We start from the raw sequence: 8,256 nt of genomic DNA, 5'->3' as shown, positions 1-8,256 counted from the left end.
GAAGGAGAAAAGTTGAAGTGTCTATACAATTATCTTTTGATAGTATTAGATTTGTATTTGATAATTGCTTTGGAGATCAAATTGATCTGTTTAACTTCACTTTTCGTTCATTGCCTCCCTCCTTGCTTGGCCTTGATGTAGTTCCAACATGACTTGGATGCTAAGAAAGTTATTTTTTATTTTTATTTATTTCCTAGTTAGTAGAATTAGTAGATGGAAAAATATTAATTGTTTTTCCTTCTACCAAATTAGGACTTTTATTTATTTATTTGTTTATATCCTTTAAGTTTTATTTTTTTTCATTAATGTTGGATTTCCAAAAGTTTTAGGGTTTTTAAGTCCCATTATATTCTTGTGAATATTTAGATACTCGTGAAAAAAGGAGAAAAGTAGAGTCTATTAGTATTAGATTTCTATTTGATAATTGCTTTGAAGACAAATTTAGATCTGTTTGACTCCACTTTCCGTTCATTGACTAATTGTTATCCCATCCTTAGCTTACATTAATATAAATCATAACTGAACAAAAGAAATTATTTACTCTGGTATGAGTATTATATTGTTTCGCAGCCATCAACAAAAAAATTATTTATTCTAGTATGGTGGGGTTCGGTTCGCAAGATAAAATAATACCAAAATACAATCTAGGATTGAGTTATAAGATTATTTTAGTCATAGGGGGTTAGCTATGACTAATTATCCAATGATTATCCATCTATGATTGAGTTGTGGGGTTGAATCTCATGAACCAAACACACAACAAATTTAATCCCGGATACTATCTTGCAAACCGAACACCTATGAGTATTATATTGTTTCACAGCTTAAAACATGACGTTGTTTTAGTTAACGTTTCATAATGCCAACATATTTTAGATTACACATTTGATAATTAAAAATGTTTTCTAATAAGAATAGTAGTAATAATAAAATATGTAATCATATAATAAAAATTTATTCTTCAAATTTATGTCAAATTAAACACCAAAATATATATGTATGTATGGGGTCACGTTAAAATGCATATAGTATTTAATCCACAACTAAGACCAATCCTACAACATTAGATCTTAGAATTAATGGATGAGATTTAAAGCTCACGAAATTCAATAAATAGTGGATAAAATATCAACAAAAGGGTAAAATAATCAATCTGTTCTAACATAATAATTTTCACGATTTTTTTACATCAACATAGTATATTACAAGTATCAACACAGTGATATGAGAATCTCAACTCAAGTACCAGAAAATATCAACATAGTTTTATTGATATTGTACGTGCATTATATTGAGATTGTTTAATGCATTTATCGATAAAAAATCTGTTTATCAACATATACGAAAATTGAAATAAAAATTATAAAATTTAATCATCCGATCATTGTTGGAACATATGCAATTGAGATCACGTTAGAATCCTTATGAAATTACATTTAATTTTTATGAAAAAATAATTTAAATAGAGAGTGTTATGTAAATTTAAAATGTTAAGATGATTGTGAGGAGAGAGAAAGAAAGTGGTTAATTTTAACTACCATATACTCTCTCCGTCCACAAACAATAGATCACTTTTGTCATTTTGGGACGTCTACAAAAAATAGACCACTTTCTTAAAATGAAAAGTTTATCTCTCATACTTTTCCCACTTTTTCTTCCCTCTCTCATACTTTACTCACTTTTTCTCCCTATCTCTCTTACTTTACCTACTTTTTTTTCCCTCTCTCTGTTACTTTACCAATTCTACATTAAAACCCGTGCCATACACAAAGTGATCTATTTTTCGTGGACGGATGAAGTATAAGAATTGACATTAATACTCTTTAAGTTTATTTAATACTCTCCTAATCTAGTGGCTAAGATTTAGTTTTAATTTAGGATGAGTAACTAGTTAGCAATTGATCATAACCCTGTATATACATATTTGCAAGAGTCCATAATTACACTGGGTGCAGTGTTTTAATCCCCAAACTGAGTTAAGATATCTTCGAAAAGTAATTAAATTTCCTAAACAAACTCGCCTTCGTTCCAATCAGACAGTGTCACTCGCACCCATGGATTGGGCTCACCACTAGCGGAATGATTGGCTCGAAGCGGTATTCTTTGTGCATTTGGAGGCCAAGCTCGTGTTGGACTCAACGCCATCCGCCCACTTGTTGACGTAACGGACCTTTTCCCATGTCAAGACATACATGAAAGGCTTGTTGTTGTCTTGTTGGTAGATTCGAGACATACTTGAGACATTGTGTTCTAATAATCGATTGCAACAATAGTTTGATATTGAGCATAAAATTTCTTGTAGGTCCGTACGGGAGTTCCATCGGGCCAAGCAAATTATATGTCTCAGCCACCTTCTCCCAAAAGGTCTTTGTCTTTTGTTGATTTCCAACGACATGATCTTTCAAAGTGTCGATCCACACTTCAAATAATTTCTTTTGTTGTTTGTTGCCGATAAAAGGAAATGACTCAACTATAATGGGACGGCCGAAAAAGGAATAGGACTCAACCATAGTCGAAAGGAATGAATAATAATGTCTTAGGGATGGTATGCTGAAAATCACGTTTCAAGCAGTTTGCACGATTAGAAATGTTTGTATACAGTAAACTCTACAATTCATTTTTACCCAAGGTGAGAAGAAATAACTTTATCACATTGTTATTTGCTTATGAATTTAAAAGATGTTTGATTTGCATTTAAATGCATGAAAAAGAACTATGTTAATTCTTTTGCATAGTAGATTAGTTGTGGACGATGTTCACAAGACAGTCGATTCTTTGTAGAAGAGTTGTATTTCACAACCTGAACAGGCATTGGCTACTTATGGTGGAAAGTTGCAGTGTCGGTCTGAAGTTTTCTCACCTTTAGTAAATAAATAACAGTAATATGGTATATCAATGAACGGAGCTAAGATTGAGATAAGTTTGTAATACCCCGCTCATATTAACGTCATTAAATGTGTATAGAGTAAATAATTATATTAAAGCAAGTAGTATTTTAAACTCCTATGTTTCGTTGTATTAAAATCCTTGATGGGTTTTAATTGATAGTTAAGTGCCAATGTGAAACTAATTTTGATGAAGGACTTTGATGTGCAAGAAGATACATAAAAGGATAAAATAATTGTCCATGTACATTTATAAATAAGATGGTTATTAAATATCCATTTACAGAATATAGTTATTCTCTTCAAATGAGAAATGTACTAATTGTATCTAATTTATGATGTTACAAAAATGCGCTAAAGCTTCTTTGCAAAGCTAGTATCCTATCTTCAGGAAACCCAACTTCCTACAAATGATAGGACAAGTTAGAAACGACAGTGTAATAATAATGTAGTAACAAAAATAACTTCTACCATCTTTAACCATAGTCATCATGTGAATAGTGCAACACTATTCACTGAAAACGACTCGAAGCCATTACACAGGTATATATATCACTTTTATTAATTAAAGTGTATATATATATATGTGTGTGTGGGGGAGTGTTATATTGCTAACTCCACATCTATTTGCTAACTACAACTTAATTTGATGCATTAGATTATTAAATATAGGGTCAAGATTTGTTAGAAAATAATATCAATGCTAAGGGTAAATAAAATGACAGGGGTATAATTGTCCATCTCAACAATAATGTAGTTGAAGAGTTAATTGAAGGTAATTAATTATTTTACTTCCCAAGAAAAATTACTCTCGACGTTCCATCTTCATCTCTATAGATTCTTCCAAAAAACATGAAATCGGTTCAAAATTCTGGCGATTGAAGTTCGAAATCCGAGCGATTTAAGTTCGACTTTGCATTGAGTGTTCGAAACTGATGAAGAAAACGATGGAGAAAGGAAAGAGGAAGAGGAACTCGACGGAGGAAGAACCGGATAAAGGTAAATGCATGTTTAATTATTCTTTGAATTCGACTAGAAAACGTTTTATAGATTAATGTTTTGAGAATGAGAAGTTTGTAATATAAGTATTTTGTTTGATTTCTTCGATTTCAGTTTTGAGAATAATGAAGTTTGATTTCGTTGTGAATATGCTGATATTTCTGTGCTCCTAGGTCTGATTTTGTTGTGAATAAGTTATAGGTTCTTTAGTTTCTGGATAAACATATATTGATATAGATTTCTAGATTTGTTCTTCTTCTAGCTTAATTTATTTTGTTCTAGCTTGAATCAATGTTGATATTTCTGTGCTCCTTCGATTTCTGGAAATTTGTTTAAAATCTCAACGCTATGCAACGTGAGCTTTGTTTGTTGTCTACATTTAAATGATTTCACTTATTTTTGTATGTTTGGGGACTGATCATCACATTTAAGCTCTATATCAACAATTGGATGTAGTTGATGCTATGCAATGAACTGAAATACTATAGATCTTGGAGAAGAATGCATGTTGAAATCTTATATTTCTATTTTTTTGAACTAAATGGACATTATGACAATTATACTTCGATTTTAAGTAAAGGTAATGTGTCTGTATTGACATTATATGTGCCTGTATTGACATTACATGGAATTTTGTATTGTACATAATAAATTGACATTTTAGTTAAACTATATTGAGCTAAAAAATATGTCTGCATTGACACTGAGTTTTGATTTCTGGAAATTTTTTTAAAATCTCAACGCTCTGCAACGTCAGCTTTGTTTGTTGTCTACATTTAAATGATTTCACTTATTTTTGTATATTTGGGGACTGATCATCACATTTAAGCTCTATATCAACAATTAGATGTAGTTATGCTATGCAATGAACTGAAATAGTATAGATCTTGGAGAAGAATGCATGTTGAAACCTTATATTTCTGTTTTTTAAAACTAAACGGACATTTTAGAAATTATACTTTGATTTTGAGTAAAGGTAAATGTGTATGCATTGACATTATATGGGCTTATGTTTTGTATACAGTAAATTGACATTTTAGTTTAACTAGATTGAGCTAAATATATGTCTGTGTTGACATTGAGTACATTGTAGGTAAGAATGCAAAAAAGGGTTTGCTTAGAATAAAGTACACGAATGAAAAAGAGGAAGTATCAGAAGAAGAAACAGAGGAAGTACCAGAAGAAGCAGAAGAGATGGAAGAAAAAATAGAGTTGAACAAGTTGTTGGTCAAAAGAACACCGAGGGATTTTGTCAAAACATTAAAACTACTGAATGAGGAACAAAAGGAAGGAGTAAGAAGGATAGGTTTTGGAACTTTGTTAGATTACTGTTTGTGTTCTGTTCCTAATGCATTGGCCTATTGGATTCTTGACAACTTTAATCCATATAGCCGTGAGTTGAAGCTGCAAAGTGGGAAACGTATACGCATAGTAGATAGGGATGTGGAGTTGACTATGGGCTTTCCTAGGGGTTCTATTAATGTTGAACGTATTGACAAACAAGATGATACGACCTTTATGGATGAAATTGCAGAGATGCTTAAAGTCCCAAAGGGGAACATTTCACCTAAAAAGTTTGAAACACTTATGTTAAAGGATAAAACAGGTGGGGTTGGTTCCAGAAACTATTCTTGATAATGATGGAGTCTGTACTTATAGAGACGTCAGCGTGTGGTAGTTTGAAGCCTAAAATCTTGCATTTCACTGAAGACGTGGATAATGTGGCAGACATAAACTGGTGTGGGTATCTGTTGTCAGTGTTATCGAAAACACATATATATTGGTCGAAGAACAAAACAAAAGCTTTCAGTGGGCCTTTGCATTTCATGGTTGTAAGTACTAAATGCCCTACATTGATATTTTCAACAGATGGTATTGATATTTATAATATAGTGAGTTGACATTTATTTTAACATTATTTTTTTTCCTTTCTGCAGTTATTCTATGTGGACCGAGTTGTCCACTTGAAAAGAACTGTTGAACGTCAATATCCAACCTGGATGGGTTGGACTGATGTACTACTAAAGAAAAGGCAAGAAGAAGAATTAAAGGCTGGTAAATTTGGTATGGGATTTCCAGTGCCACCGTTTGAAGTACCCTTGCATATAACAAATGAACCACATCAAGATAATGTTGGCAAGGTAAGTAAGATTCAGAAGAAACAGAAACATAATGGTGAAGGGATGTCACAAAGCCCTGAAGCGAAGTTTGTGAACGATGTTATGAATGCTTCGACGATATTGACAGATGCTACTACAAGTTTGATAAATTTATTGAAGCAGGCACCAAATGAAATACGGAGGAAAGACTGCTTCAAAATAATTTGTGATGTAGCAAGAAAAGCAACTGGGAATGATAATCCAGGACTTGATGCTATCGTGGATCCTATTTCATCTTTATCACAGTCAATGCCTGAAGAAAACTACATTAACAATGACTGGAATGATGCATTGGAATCCTTACAGAAAGCAACACAGGAACGAGAGTTACTACACGACAGAAATGAATTTCCAAGCTTCAGTCTAGGTTTATCTGATAATGAAGTAAGTCAACTTTTCTTTAACTACTACTAGGTCCATTTTGTTACTTTGTGATTTAATTATTGATTTGGTTTGTGAAAATTCTTAGGAAGAAAATGATCCACACATTTATAATCAAGAACGTGAGCCTATACCTCTTGGTGATGATAGTGTGAGGAATAAGACAAAAAGTGATGGTGAAGTAACTCCGGAAAAGGTTAAAGCACTAGTTTCATTTATATGATATATACTTCTTAGTGACATTATTAATGCATATTACTGATATTTTTCATGCATACTATGTTCTTATATGCATGCTAAGACCAATGAAGAGAATGTGCATGAGAAAACATTGGAAATGCCCAACAACAATGATGATGATATGAACACAGTTGAAGTGCCCATCAATATCAATGTGACAACAGACATACCAAGCAAAGTCAGTATGGACAAGGAAAAAAAGATGGTCAGTGTTAAAACATTGAACAAAACATGTTAATGGCATTGTAGATTGAGATGTCTTCACACTGATATTTATGTTTTTTTTTTTAAAAATTTACATACAGGAACAAGAGAAGGATAATATCCATGGACAAACATCAGACATGCCAAGCAACATGATTCCGAATAAGGAGACAATAGGAAATTAACTATTAAAACAATAATTTAATATAGAGTTCTATTGATATGATTAGATGCTATTGAGTCTAATGATATAAATCAAATTATAAATAATACAATGCAGGCTATAATTAATGAGGTCATCCAACAGATTGACTTCGAAGATTCAATATCATGTTCAGCCGTTGAAGTATTGATGGAGGCAGGTCCAGGATGTCTTGATTTGACTCCTGGTGAACTGGAAAAATTTTGTGGATCTGACAAGGGGAAACGTAAGGTAAATAAAGCTACAACCGAAGAATCAGCAATACAGAGTGAATGTCTAACAACAAATGCTCAAATACAGGTTTTGTATCAAATAACATATATTAATTTAATATATTTGACATGTTAGGATGCTAATATATTGATATTCACAGGATGCAGTACCAATAAGTGCGATTCCCATGAGAGAGATGCGGAAAAGAGAACACAAACGCCTAACTCCAGCAATGTGCTCCCCTTTCAATCAAAGAATCTTGCAAGTAGGTCCAAAACTGACGAGTGATGAAAAGGACATGTATTACTACATTCTAGGAACAAGAGAGAATGAAAAGTAAGTATAGTTTCATCTTTTTTTTAATCCATATTTATATTCTTGAATTACTCAGTTTAAAAATATTTTTGAAACATTATTCAATATTTACTATTTCATGCAGAAACACACCAGTGTATTCTGACAATATTGTTTGGTTAACAAAAGAACAAATTGGCTCGCTGAAACCGCATGCCCATATAGAAGTTCGGGTGATCGATGCTTGGGCATCATACTTGAATAATATGGAATCCTACAGAGCACCCACATCTCCAACACGACTGTTTATGACTAGTTTCCCATGTGTGAGTGAAAAATATTGTTTTTACACACATGTTATTTACTTCAATTACTGAATAATTATGTTGAATGCAGGTAAACACTGTAGTCAATAGGCCAAAGAATTGGGATGAAACAAAAGCAAGGTACAACTTTATAGGACATATTGAGACTCAAGTTCAGAAGATGAAAAAATTTGACCTCACTAAATTTGAAATGGTAAGTATTGTTCAACATAAAATATATTGATATTCATTCACATTAAAGTTAGTGATCCAGAATTTCTGTAATAGGTATTCTTTCCAATGTGTTCCCATGAACATTACTACCTTGTTTGCTTTGGAATGAAGTCTGGAACGATGGATATCATTGACAACAG

This window comes from Salvia hispanica, chromosome 6, assembly GCF_029641045.1.
Source record: "Salvia hispanica isolate PSC_SH4W2 chromosome 6, Shi_PSC_v1, whole genome shotgun sequence".
In the NCBI taxonomy this organism is placed as follows: Eukaryota; Viridiplantae; Streptophyta; class Magnoliopsida; order Lamiales; family Lamiaceae; genus Salvia; species Salvia hispanica.
The sequence above is the reverse complement of the archived record's forward strand: the minus strand, read 5'-3'. Positions refer to the sequence as shown.